The sequence below is a fragment of the Protopterus annectens genome, chromosome 1.part0, assembly GCF_019279795.1.
Source record: "Protopterus annectens isolate FY-2018-M chromosome 1.part0, PAN1.0, whole genome shotgun sequence".
In the NCBI taxonomy this organism is placed as follows: domain Eukaryota; kingdom Metazoa; phylum Chordata; order Ceratodontiformes; family Protopteridae; genus Protopterus; species Protopterus annectens.
The window spans coordinates 1,269,196,328-1,269,210,638 of record NC_056725.1 but is presented as its reverse complement, the minus strand read 5'-3'; the positions used below and the strand labels follow the sequence as shown (position 1 = coordinate 1,269,210,638).

General features: G+C 43.3%; 1 protein-coding gene across 2 annotated transcripts in view; it reads left to right on the top strand.

The window, feature by feature from the left end:
* CEP162 (centrosomal protein 162) overlaps positions 1 to 14,311 on the top strand; it is a 2,095,315-nt gene that overhangs the window by 109,448 nt on the left and 1,971,556 nt on the right. The window lies entirely within an intron of this gene.

Here is a 14,311-nt window from a genome sequence, read left to right as displayed (position 1 = left end):
GTCTGCTCTGAAGAGTCTTGGAAATGAATAACTGGCAGATGTAACAGTTCCTGTGGTTGTGGTGGGGAGCAAGGCAAAAGAGACAGAGACTATCTGTTTGTGGAATCTGCCTTCCACAATCACTCTTCCCTTTCCTGGATGACATTAACTCGAGGGGAAAAAAGGATACAGCAGCAAAAACACAAAGGTTCCCCAATGGGGCACTTATGTTTAGAAGAAACGCTCGATTCCTGCAGCAGAGTGACATCCGGGATTGGCAGTCAGACTGGCACAAAGAAGATGTTCTTCGTGTTTCACTGTTGCAGTCATTACATTTGGGTTATCTGCTTGCAGGTAGCCCTCAGTCGGCCTGATTAACAAAGTCTTGGGTCCTGCGTCGGTTGCTGTCTCTTCTTCCATGACGTCAGGTCATCAGGGGAATAAAACATGCAGCCGATGCCATTACATCAGTCTTTCTTGCTGTGCAGTGCCCGAAGCAGAAACAGTTCGCAAGTGCCGGTCGGCCGACTCCTGAAATTTTCATTTTCGAGTTTCAGAACTGAAGTCTTCAACTAAAGCTAAGTACCTCGTTGGGGAAACTTTTCCTTGCTCCTTACCGATGTCAGTAAAAGTTAATAATTGCATTACTTGTGGAAAGTGAATACCTTATAAAGATTTTCATTCGTACTGTATTCCTTGCCTAGGCCCTGATCACGACGTATCTTGCTGTTGGTTTTGTGCTTTATTTAATCAGTGCACTATCCATTGTCTGCATATTTTCGTCTCTAAATATTTCAGTTCTCTGTTTAATTATCCAGAAATGTCGGTTAGCCATCCGACTACCAGGAGTCTGAAAAAACGCAAAGATAAAGACGGAGGCCGCAGAGGTCCAAAACTGCCTACGGCGCTTCTCCTAAGCCAGTCCGCCGGTACTCAGTGAGGCGCTTTTGCAGCCCTTGATACCCGCTACTTCTGATTTGCAGGCCTCTACTGAGACCCATTAGGAGTCCGGTATGCCGCAAAATGCTTCAACTATGGAACCCGCGGATGTCTGTACCTTGGATGGGTCTGGAGCCGCTGTGCAGGCACCGGCTTCTGAGGGTGTATTCAGGCCTACGGACTTGCATATTAAACGGACGCCTCCTTTTTTTACTTAGGCCTAAATCGAGAACCATGCCTAAAAAACGACGCCCAGACCACTTGCTTAGGCCTCTATGCCTAAAAAACAAATAAGAATGGCTGAAGATCTAATAACTCTAATCAGGGGTAGCCAACCCCCCCCCCCTTCTAAGAAGCGTGGGACTGAAGTTGATTATGAATCTTCTGATCAGGATTCTTCTGATGATCTGGATTTGCCCTTATCTACTTATGAAGATTCTGATGCAGACAACTCCATTCTCTCTGCTTCTCCTCCAGAGGATTTTTCTTTCGGGGAAACCTTGCATTCTCTAAGGGAGCATTTCCACTGGGAAAGCCAGGATTTTTCTGATTCAAAAAAGAGGCTTAGGGATTTCCTTCTCCTACCTCAGCATAGGCCTTTGTCTATTCCTCCTGTACTAGACATTGTCGATGATGCTTTTTCGGAATCTAGTTTGGCCCCGGATTCCTTGCCTCCTACTCCCAGAAAACCTGACAGATACTACAGGGTCCCTGAGTCCCAGAAGTTTCTTTTTAAAAATCCTGTTGCAGATCCAGAGACTATTTCACAGGGGTCCAAGGGCATTAAGGCTTCTACTGCTAAAAATCCTACCCCTTCTGATAGAGATTCCAGGGCTCTGGATAGATTGGGTAAGAAGGTTTACACCTCTGCAACCTTGGCCATTAGGGCTTTAAACCGCCAGCTTCATATGTTAAAGTTTCAGCAACATGTTATTGGACTGCTTAAACAGAAAATGATGATTCCTGACTGTGTGGAAAATAGAGAATTACAGGATTTAATGCATTCTGCTGAACAAGTTGGAAAGTATACTTTGCAGTGTGGTTTTGATTCATTAGAGGCCTCTTGCAGGGCTGCTGTTACTGGGTCTGTGCTCAGAAGGCATGCTTGGCTTAAGGAGCAATCTTTGCCTGATTGTGTTAAAGCTAAATTTTTTGATGCTCCCTTAAATCAGGACTGCCTGTTTGGCAACAAGGCTGAGGAAGTTCTTAAGAAGATGGAAGATCAAACTAAATCTATGCAAACTGTTAAAGATTTCTTACAAGTTCAGCCTCTTAGATTTAGTAGGCACTGGCCCTCTAAGAATTGGTCCTTTCCAGCCCCTTCCAGGTCTTCTCAAGCCAAACCCAGACACAGCAAAAACCCCAGGTTTCAGTCCCAGGGGACACACAGAACTAAGCAGTGGGAGGCCTCTACTTCCAAATCTGTGAGTAATAAGACCCCCCTCCCCCCATGGTAAACTGTCTCAATTACTTCCTTTTAGAAGTTCCAAGCACTTATCAACTGACTGCCCCTTTGTGGGGAAAGATTGCTCTTCATGCAAAGAATTGGGAACTCATTACCCAGGACAAATGGGTTTTAAATATTGCGTTCCAGGGATACAGATTTCACTTCCACGGGTGGCCGGACCTACCCCCAAATCAGTGGGCAGAGGTCCAAAAACAAGTACTTTCTCTCTTAAGCATGGGGGCTATTCAACTGGTACCAGAAGAGGAAAAGGGACAAGGTTTCTACTCGAGACTTTTCCTGGTACACAGAAAAGACCATTCATGGCGCCCTATCCTGGACCTGTCTACTCTAAACACCTTTTTGGAGATTCCAAAATTCAAGATGCTGACTCTTCACCAATAACTCCCTATGCTAGGCAAAGATGCCTGGTTGGCAACACTAGATTTAAAAGAAGCATACCTGCACATCCCAAATCAGGGAATCTTGCAGAAGATTCCTACGCTTCAAAGCAGGCTACATGCATTATCAGTTCTCTGCACTGCCCTTTGGCTTATCTACTGCAACCAGGGTATTCACAAAGTGCCTAGCTCATTTATTGCATTTTGCAGGCAAAGAAATATTCAAATATACACATACCTGGACGATTGTCTTATTCATACCTGGACGATTGTCTAATTCATACCTGGACGATTGTCTAATTCAGGCAGAAAGCCAGGACATACTTTTGAATCATCTGGCCTTTGTTCAAAGGGTTCTAACTTGTCTTGGATACACCATAAACAAAAAGAACTCACACCTAGTACCCTGTCAACAAATTCTATTCCTGGGAGCAAGCTTGAATACAACTTCCCAGATGGCTTACCTCACGCCAGAGAAACAAATTCATTTGACAACCTACTTCAAACAAGTGGCCACAAAAACCCTGCTATCTGCAAGACAAATACTGCAAGCCTTGGGGTCCATGGCCTCCTGCATTCTTCTAATTCCATATGCTAGACTGCATATGAGGAAACTGCAGTGGTATCTAAAAAGCCTAGGTGTCAACATTCTCAGGATCTAGAAGCAATGATTCCTATCATACCTTGCCTATGCCTAGAGTTTCTTTGGTGGGCAGAGGCCTGCCACCAAAACAAGGGACTACCTTTCACACCAACTCCTACCACCCAAACCCTAACAAATGCTTCAGACTATGCATGGGGGGCTCACCTGGCAGGGAAGTGCATTCAGGGCAAATTGAACCCAAGTCAAATGCACCTGCATAAAAATCAAAAAGAAATGTTAACTGTACAGAATGCTCTGACAGCCTTCAAGGGCCACATTCTTCCAGGACAACTGATGGTAAAGATGGACAACACCACTGTTATGTGGTACATAAACAAGCGGGGGGTACACATTCCTACCCCTTCTGCAGACTAGCTATGGCATTGTGGAACACAGCCTTGAGCTACCAAGTGCACCTACAAGCTCAATTCCTGCCAGGAAAATTAAATACACTGGCAGATGGACTAAGCAGAAACTTTATGGACCCACACGAGTGGAAGCTGGAACCAAGGATTTTCAACATGTTGACAAGTAAATGGGGGAGCCCAGATATAGACCTTTTTGCCTCTCCTCAGAACTACCAGTTGGACAAATTTTGCACAAGGACTCCCCACAAACAAGCCTGGAAAGTGGATGCTCTGTCCTTCAGCTGGAAAAACCTATCAGTCTATGCTTTCCCCCCTCTGCCTCTGCTCTCCAAAGTACTTCTAAAAGTCAAACGGGACAAACCAAGGAAGATTTTAATCGCTCCAGACTGGCCGTGCCAACACTGGTACCACCACCTGCGCAGTGTGTCATGGTTATCCCCATGGCACCTGCCTCAGACTCCTTCCCTGTTGTCTCAGTAGGAGAACCAGATTCTGCACCCTCAGCTTCTAACACTGAACCTTGCAGCCTGGCTAATTACATAATCTCTCCTGTACCATCCATCAGTAAACCTGTGATAGATATCGTTTTAGAGGCAAGGAGGCCTAGTACTAGAAAATCTTATGCTGAAAAATGGAAAAGATTCTGTGCTGAAAAATGGAAAAGATTAACCATTCTCAATGGATGATTACAATACTTAACTGAGATGCTTCACAAGGGCCTGTCTTTTCCTCCATTAAAATCCACCTTCAGCCATTTCAGCTCATTATAACACAGAACCTCCATCCACTGCTCAAGCAGTTCCTCTGAATTTGAGACCACCCAGGAGAGCTCCAACCCCAGCCTGGGAACTTAACTTTGTTTTGGAGAAACTCACTCTACCTCCTTTCAAGCCAGCTGCTACTGCAGACTTAAAATTTATTTCTTGGAAAACAGCTTTCCTTTTAGCAATCACTTCAGCTAGAAGGGTATCTGAATTACAGGCCCTTATGGCAGTGGAGCCTTTCGTCATCTTTCATGCGGACAGGGTGTCCCTCAGAACCAGTCCATCCTTCATGCCCAAGGTGGTATCCAGTGTGGCTCTTAATTAGTCCATTCATTTGTCAACCCTCTTTCCCTATCCACAGAACAAAGGGGAACGGATACTGCATTTCTTAGATGTGCACAGACAACTTAGATTCTACTTGGACAGGACTAAACCTCAAAGGAAGTCTGAACAACTGCTGGTGGCATTTGCTGCAGGGGCAGAGGGGAAGGCTATTTCAAAGCAAACCATTTCTAAATGGATAGGCCATTGCATTCATTTCTGCTATAAGCACCATGGAAAACCTATCCCCCAGGGGATCAGACCTCACTCCACCAGGACTGCATCTACCTCTACAGCCTTTCTCAGAGGTGTCCCTACCAGGGACATCCTAGAAGCTGCTACCTGGAGTTCTGTACATACTTTCACCAAGCAGTATCTTTTGCCAGTTTTCTCTAAATGCAGAGCTGGCTTTGCAGGGGCACAGGAAAATAATTTTCTTGGGTGGCGAAAGCTGGGGTACCTTTTGGCCAGGCTTATATAAGCCCTAGGGCCAATAGCCTAGTACCTGCCTATGAACCTATTAAGCACATCCAGTTGTCCTTCCTGAGTAATGGTGGAATGGACTGAACAGTGACCAACAGGAATTTCATCTGTTACAAGCTGGTTTAAATGACTGAGGTCCAGAATTGGCCTTGGTCCCCCTGTCTTTTTTTGAAACTTAAAAAGAATTTTGAGTAGACTTCTGATCCTAATTGGTCTGATGGGATTTGTTGGATATCTCTCTTTTTTTTTTTTCTAACTGCTTCTTGAGTTTTGTTGTGACAGATTCCATTTGCTGGGGTTGCACTTGTGGAATCATTTTCTTTGGCTGGGGAGGATAAAGAAAGGGAATTGTATATCCTCCGGTGATTATTGGGAACGCCCATGAGTCTTGACGTGATGGCCTGCCAGGTTAGTGAGTGCAGGGGTAGGTGCCTCCAGAGTGCAGCAGTTGGGCAAACCTGTAGGAGTGCTGAAAAGATCTTTCTGAAAAGAATCAATGAAATTATTGGTTCAGCAGCCTGCTTCTGCCCTAAGGTGACGTCCACTGACCCCCCCCCATCATGGGATGTTTTATCTGAGAAAGCATCTTTGTTAAAACCCTGTGATTTTCTGAACCATATTTTCTTTCCTGCTTGTTGATTCATGGAAAAGTTCCTCTGAGGAGTTGAGAAACTGATTCCCACAGCAGACAAGGTCTTACTGTCCTGCTGAATGTGTCCTTAACCTTGAGTCCAAAAAGAGTGGAACCATCATAAGGGGCATTAAGGAAGGACATCTTGAAGCCTTCTGCAAAAGCAAACAACCACATCCAGGCATGGAGGCATAGGGCTATGCCGGTTCCTGCTGCTCTTGCTGTTCCATCAGCCGTATTGGACAGCAGACAGATGGATAGCTGAGATTCCACATTTTTTTATATCTGCTGGCAAATTACCCAAGAGAGAATAGATGAGCTCCGTGATCAGTTCTCTCTTGAAGCATGTAAAATGAGCCAGGTAGCTCATTGCTCTAAGGGAAAAGGTTACTGAAGCATAAACCCATTTTATCAAATTTGTCCCAAGCCCTAGATTCCCTACTTTCTTGATGGCTGCTGCTATGACCATAGCTTCTACCAAGGACCTTTGCTGCAGTGTGACCTATCTTTTAGGAGCTGCCAGAATATTTTCATGTTTTTTAGATATTGGGTCCACTGTGTCTGGCTCTTTCCAAGTTCTCTGAGCTACCAGATCAATGAGGGCATCGGGAGGAGGGACCACTCAGGCAGTGAAAGAACCAGCTCCAAAAGCCTCCAGGAACATAGATTCTTCTAAGGAAGAGATGTCAGTGAACCAACCCCCCATCTACTTCATCGATTCTAGAATTTTGGATTTCTCTAAAGGTGATGTTTCCAAAGAGGGATCTAGGGAAACTTTCCCCTGCATCCAAATCCATGCCTTCTGTGACGGATTTCGATGATAAATCTAAATGTTTTATTTACAAAACAACTTCTTTATAGATTTGCCATTGGGGAGCATCAGACAACTGGTCCAAATCAGACAGAGTTCAGAGAGAGCACATCTCTGAGACTTTTGGAAGCTGACTGTCCCTGTCAACACAGAGGTGTAGAGGTTGAAGTAACGAAAGAAAGTGGTCGCAGTGGATCTGAGCATGATGGAGGCACCCCTTCTTTTGTTGCAAGAACACTTTCGAAGGCTTTCACTGCCGATGGGGACATCAGAACCAAGGAGGAATCACGAGGGGCCAGAACTGAGACACTGACCAGTCCATGATCTGAAGCTGACATCAGAACTGAGCTGTTGACAGTGTAAGCCCTGAGAGAAACATAAAGGATCCAAAAGCTTTGGAGTCCATTGGTCATCTGGGGCTCCTGCTCCAATGCTTTGCCTCCAATTTTGTTCTCAAGCCAAAGTCCAAGTCAGAAGTGAGTAGGTTAAAGTCTGATTTGAAGTGGAGAGCACTGTTGGTGTCAATATAGGTACTCTAGAATCTTTGGAACCATGGACTGTGGATCTGTGGATCAGATTGCCATCAGAATCCTAAGTGGAGGGGTCATGGGGTCCGTTCTCAAGACTCTGTGTAGACAAAGCCGAGATAACCCCCAAATTAATCTGTTGTTGAAGAAATCTCCACATCATCCTGTCGACATCGGCTTTGGTAAAGCTCCTTGAAGAATGGATGGTTGTTGACAAAGAGGCTACCAAAGAATAGCTAGATTGTCATTTATTCTGCAAGAACCGGAGAATGCAACCTGGAAATGATGGACACTGGTGAAAAACATAACAGAGGAGAAGGAGTTTGATTCTGACTAGATTTTGGATCTGATGGCTTCACAATTCTAAGTGCTGGACCTGAGAGAGCTGCCGATTTGGGGGACTGTTTTCTAGGTTTCTCTGGTCTCTTCTCAGGAGTCTTGTTAGAATGAGACTTGTTCCTATTTTTTCTTTTTCCTTTGGCTAGCCTTGCCCGTAGCTTTGGAAGGAGATGCAGTGGAATGTGACAAACTCAGCAGAGTCAGTAGATATCCTTTTCAGGACCAGCTTGTCCCTGAGAATTTGGAGAGTCTTGTTAACAAAAGAATCGCAGGCCTTGCAGTTGGTGTCAAGATGGTCCGCTCCCAGACAGTATATGCAGAGGGGGTGGGGGTCCTGTGGAGAATTGTTGTGGCCATACTTTGAACACTTCTTGAAGCTTTTGTCTGATGTAGTCTCTGGCTGTATTACTGATGAGCAAAATACAACAGCACACAGTAGCTAACAGTTCTAAGATAATAGCATAAATACAAATAGTGACACACTAGTAATAAATCACTAAGCACATTAGGTAAATGCCAAAAAAGATTTCTTTAAAGATTCTAAAACTCTTATCTAACCATACTAACAGTGTTTCTATATATGTATAAAGAAAGAGAATGAGAAAAAAACTTATCCTAAGATTCAGTGATAACTAAGCTTGACAAGAAACTTCCCTTTTTTTTTTTTTAATGAACTGTACTAATAAAGGCTAGAGAGAGACAAAAGTATTTAGTACTAAGCTGAAAAGATATAAAGTGAAAAGGTATTGGTTACCTTACCGTTGACATAACACAGGAAATCAGAGCCCGTGAAATGCATAGCTGTTAGTTCAGGTGGCAAACAAGATCTGAGGTATTCAGAATAAGAGGAATTATGGGTAGGGGGAGAGTCAGAGCCCTGAATCCATGTGTTTGGAGGTGCCAAGACTGGATGCAGGTACGATCAGAGTCCTGTCAGTTGAATCTGATGAAAATGGATATCTGATCATTTGTATATGCGAAGGATGCAAGAGGTCCAAATGTAATGTTGGAACAAGCAATTGGTGACCCCTGTTTCTGTGAGAAAATCTGAGAAATTAGTGAAGGGACAGGGACCAAGTTAAGCTCTGGACACTGGTGGCTAACAAATGTGATGGCAAAGATAATGTGGTTCTACATTTTTTAGGAGTGTTTGTCTTGCTAAAAATTTCAGTAATCAAAGACATAAGCCATATTCCTGTGGACCTGTGTTAATGGTTCTGCCAAAGTAGTGTTGAGGATCATGTTTCCCATCCTTGTATTGACCAGAATCTATACCTAATCATAATTATAAGCTTTGTGTCTGTTATAGCAGTGAGATTGGAAAGCATATTCCAAAGCTACAGAAAGCTGAGCATTGTGGGTTTGTCTGGAGCAATAGATAGAGACAGGGCAGTTAATGAGGTCTGTACATGAATGTGACTCCCCTACCCAGGCCCAGTAATCAAGGATCCTCGGTCCTCACCACTGGCAACAGTGAGGGACATACACAATGGAAGGATGACAAGTACACAGACAGTAAAGTACAATTTCTCTTATGAGTACACAGATCACAGTCAGTCTGGGGGCTGGTTTCCCCCTCTTTCTCCAGATCCCCAGTAAGACTCTTACTGGCACAGCTATAGGGTTAAGCTCTCAGCCGAGTGGTAAAGCCGAAACCTCCAGCACCCTCTCTTTCCAGTGCTTTGTGTCCCTGTCCAAGTAGCTGACACACACAAACTTTGAGATTTGATTTATATACAAACACACAGAGACTCCTGAGGAAGGCTGGCACAGTTTTACTAGCTATCCCCCTTCTGCCCAGACTATAAGGTAGTTATCACTGCCACCAACCTCCCTTACTTATCAAGTAATGCAAGGCCCTTACAAAAGGTGACCAGTCCTACTGTGTAATGTTACTATTATCCAAATGGTAAGTGTGACCAAGAGCAAGACTATTTATTTAGGCGTGGCCTATACAGTGTAACCAAATACATATGCAAATACTCTGAGCTTAATTATGACTCTCAAATATCTGCCACAAAGATAGGTTTAAATATATTTGGTAATAAGTAATAAAAAAATAAGACAACACTCAAACAACACGGTTACTTCAAAGTTCAGAATCACAGGAAATATTTTAAAACAACATTATAAGACAGTCTCAAATACAGAAAACATCTACACTAATCTTTACTATATTCCTATCTATATCTAAGAGAAATTAGTGTACCCTAGTTACTTACTATTAGCAAGGCAAATGCAGATGGTGATTATGAGTGGATGTTCTTGCTAGGTCCAAGACAAAGTACAAAATGCCCAGATGCTGTCTGAAAGAGTTCTTAAGTTAATATCACATATTCCTTCTGTGTCAGCTTGGATGACATCTCTTTGTCACCTGACTTTAGTTCCCAAGCTACCCCATTGTCAAAGTACAAGCATTTGTAGCATCTCTCTGTGGAAAAATTCATATCTTTCAGAACTGTGCAAGTCGTAGAGCAATAAAAACACTTTACATTTTAAACATATGAGTTACTTTTCTCCAAGACAATAGAAACAAACTTCTAGCTGTAGACATCCTATCTCCTTTCTGCATTAATTAACTTTTATAGCACATCATAAAGCACTTCAGTTAATTCTGTATGTTTCAGCTTCTACTATTAGAACATTTGCACAGGTATATAGTTTATATACGTTTCTGTTCTTTTCCAGTAGGATACACTGTGGTTCCATTCTTGAAGCTCAGTACATAATGTAGAGTTCTGTATAAATCTTATTAATCTGTATAAATCTTATTAATATTCACAAATGACTTATGATTATTTACAAAATTCCAGATAGCTGGGCTTGCAGTGTCACAATGAATGCTGGCATATTAATAGCAGTAAGTCTGGATGCTAAGTAGACGTTCGGTGCATGCCTTTGGATTTCTGAGTTGATTATTGAGTTGTGATGTGTTCTGATTCAATATCTCCCGCAAAGATGCAAGGGATCTTCCCCCTGAGACTGTCTTTAGAGACCCACCAGTGTTGTCCAGTGTCACTGCTTTAATTTGCACTGTTTATATAGCATTTGGCTTCCTCATTTCTGATGGTATACTGATATACTTGGTAAGACCCAAACAGGACTTGGATGTTCTGTTTTTGAATTTGGGCAAGTCTGGTGCTTTTTGAAGCAATAAGAGTAGCCAAACTGGGAGAAGAACAGTGGCAGTAAGTTGTGCATTAACATGAAAGCTGAGATAAAACTACAGGTTCCTGTGGGAAGCTCGCCATATTAGATGTTTAGGATTTTGCCTTGGGAAAGTCTGTGCAGAACAAAGGTACCTAGCAACCAAGATGTACGAGTCAATATAGAGACTAAAATCTTTCTTTAAATGGGTGCAAAATCCTAGCATTAGAATTGGGTTGGAGAACAGAGCACTGATCCTTTACTGTGCTTTTCTTGATACTTTATGCCTTACAGTCCTTCTGTCAGTCTGACAGCCTCTCCTTGAAGTCAGTTAAAAAATGTGATGATAGACTTTTCTGGGATGGTAAAAAATCCAGCGTGTCTTGGGAGAAAAGCTGGTTGTTGGAAAAGAAAGAGAAATGGACAAATAGAGTACCAGATTGACTATATCATACAGTACATATGAAAATTCTTTTTTTATTATTGATGAAGTCTAAAATAAAAATATTGGAACAATTTAAAGGGAAGCAGCTAGGAGTAGTGTGGAAGAGTCAGACCCATAGTAAGTTCATCTGGCTGCCTGGGCAGTTTCCAAAATTGGCATCCACCCATCTCAAAGTGGAGGACAAAAAAAAAATCTGAACTGTAACAATAGTAAGATCTTTGCTTACTGCAACCCAAAAGAAAGGTAAACCTCCTCTGTAACATAAATTAATAAACCAGAAAGACACTACAGAGGCTGACTCAACTCACTGTACACCTTGTTTACTAAAGTTACTAACCTGAGTTTGTAAATGAGCACAAATGTAGCACTGTCATTCATTGAATGCCACTTCTGCCCTTACCCTAGTTACTGTTCTGGAGAGGATGTTCTTGGAGTCATATTATGGAAGGAGAGAAAAATTCCTTTGTATCCTGAAAATGTTCTGGGGACCTTAAGAGATGCCGTATGTTAAGAAATTGTAACCATGGACCAACGTTTCTTTTTGTTGTGTCTGTTGGTTGTAGTAATGTTTATCTCTCGGAGAATAGGTTTTAATACTCTCAAAAAAAAGAAAGATTAGGCAATATACTCTGAGAGCTGATGTAGGTGTTAATGCAGTAAATTTTACGCAAGTTTAAGGGATTTCTGTTTTTGTCCTTAAATGATGTGATGTTAAGTTATAGCAGCACCAATTTAATGTCAAGAAATATAAAATTGTGCCATCAGACAAGAGAAACACTACTGCTTTCACTTAGGGCAGTAAAATTAATTTGTAAAGGGCATTAAAAAAGTGATGTTTTAGGTTTTGTGCAGTGTGGCATGGCAACAGGGATAGTGAATCAGATGTTGGACTGAGCTGAGTGAGAGCATACCTATCTGAAAGATGGAAAGGTTACAGGCGCTGTATGATGTTCATCGTGCTATACTGCTGCAGTCATCACACTTGGGTTATCCTGTCGTCAGGCGGTCCCGCAGTTGGCCGAATCCCAAAGTCTTGGTCCGGCATCTGTTGTCGTCGCCTCTTCCCTGATGTCAGTGCGACAGGGGTATAAAAGAGACAGCCAACGCCATTTTCTTCAGTCTTTCTTGCCGTGCGGTGCCCGCAGCAGAAGCGGTTGGCAAGTGCCAGTCGACCAGCTCCTGAAATTTTCGAATCGAGTTTCAGCCTGAAGTCTTCTCTAAAGCTAAGTACCTCGTTGGGGAAACTTTTCTTGCCTCAGACCGATGTCAGACAAAGTTAATTGTATTTCTTGTGGGAAGCAAATACCTCATAAGGATTTTCATTCTTATTGTATTCCTTGCCTAGGCCCAGACCACGACGTCTTTGGTTGTCGGTTTTGAGCTAGGTTCAGCAAACGTACAATAAAGCGTCGGGCAGAATTCGCCCAGCATTATTTTGGCAGAAAATTTAACTATATCATGCCATCGGAGCAACCGACATCAGCAATGATTAAAAAACGCAAAGATAAGGACCGTCAGCCAAGACCAGATACCGAGGCCTCAGCAAGGCCTGACGCCAGTTCTCCGGTTTTCAGCGAGGCGCCTTCGCATCCCCTGACTACCGCTGATTCAGAATTTCTGATGGCATCCCAAACCGAAACAGTTGGGCCTCAGGATCCGGTTCCACCTCACTCCTCGGATGCCAGCCCTGACGGGGATCCGGAAACTTTGAATAGACCTCCGGTCTCATAGGGTGTTTTCAAACCGACAACTGCCTCTGCCAAGCCTTATGCTAAGCTCAAAGCCCCCTTGAAAGTTAGAAAACCGGGGCCACACACACCCCCACAGGCCCCTATGCCTAAAAAACAGATGCTTAAGATGGCCGAGGATTTAATTACCCTTATCAGGGGATCCCAACCCCCACCTGACAAAAGGCCTAGACTGGAGGAAGATTATCCTTCCTCTGACCAAGCATCCATTTGCTCAGGCAACTCTGACGACCAGGATTACTCCTTCCCTCCTTATGAAGACTCGGATGCTGAAGTGTCCATTCCCTCTGTCTCCCCTGAAGACTACTCTGGGGAAACTTTACACACCATGAGGGAACACTTCCACTGGGAAGGCCAAGATTACTCTGACTCCAAGAAAAGACTCCGTGAGTTTCTTCTTCCACAGCATAGACCCCTGGCAATTCCTCCAGTTTTAGACATTTTGGATGATGTTTTCTCAGAATCCAGTTTAAACCCAGATTCCTTACCTCCAGCTCCAGCTAAACCACACAGATACTACCGAGTTCCTGATACTCATAAGTTTCTATACAAAAGCCCTAATGCAGACCCCGATACCATTTCCCAGGGTCCCAAAGGGGTTAAGGCCTCTATTGCTAAGAATCCACTCCCTTCTGAAAGAGATTCCAGAGCATTAGAAAGATGGGGAAAGAAAGTGTATTCTTCTGCCACTTTGGCCATGAGGGCATTAAACTGCCAATTCCACATGCTAAAATACCAACAGTATTTGATTACACATTTAAAGCAGAAGTTGATTTCTCAGACAGATCAACTAGATTTGAAAGAGATACAGGATTTGCTGCATGCAACAGAACAAGTGGGAAAACATACCTTCCAGTGTGGTTTTTGATTCATTGGAAGCCTCATGTAGAGCAGCTGTCACAGGGTCTGTCATATGTAGGCCTGCTTGGCTTAAAGAACAAGCCTTACCGGAACATGTCAAAGCAAAGTTATTGGATGCCCCATTGCAGAAAGATGTGTTATTTGGTGTCAAAGCAGAGGAAGTTTTGAAGAAAATGGAAGAAAAGGCAAAATCTATGCAAACAGTTAAAGATTTTTTACAGGTTCAACCTCCTCGTTTCAGCAGAAACTGGCCATCAAAAAACTGGTCCTTTCCTGCATCAGACAGACCCCAAAGAGGTAGGTACAGGCGCCCAAGGGGCAGAGGCCAGCCACAAGGTTCTTTCAGGCCTAGACAATGGCATACAGCAACTCAAAGAGGTGGAGACGAAATATCTCAACCTTTCAGGAAACAAACACAATGACTTCCCCCTTCGCCTGCCAAGTAAAATTGCCCTGGCAG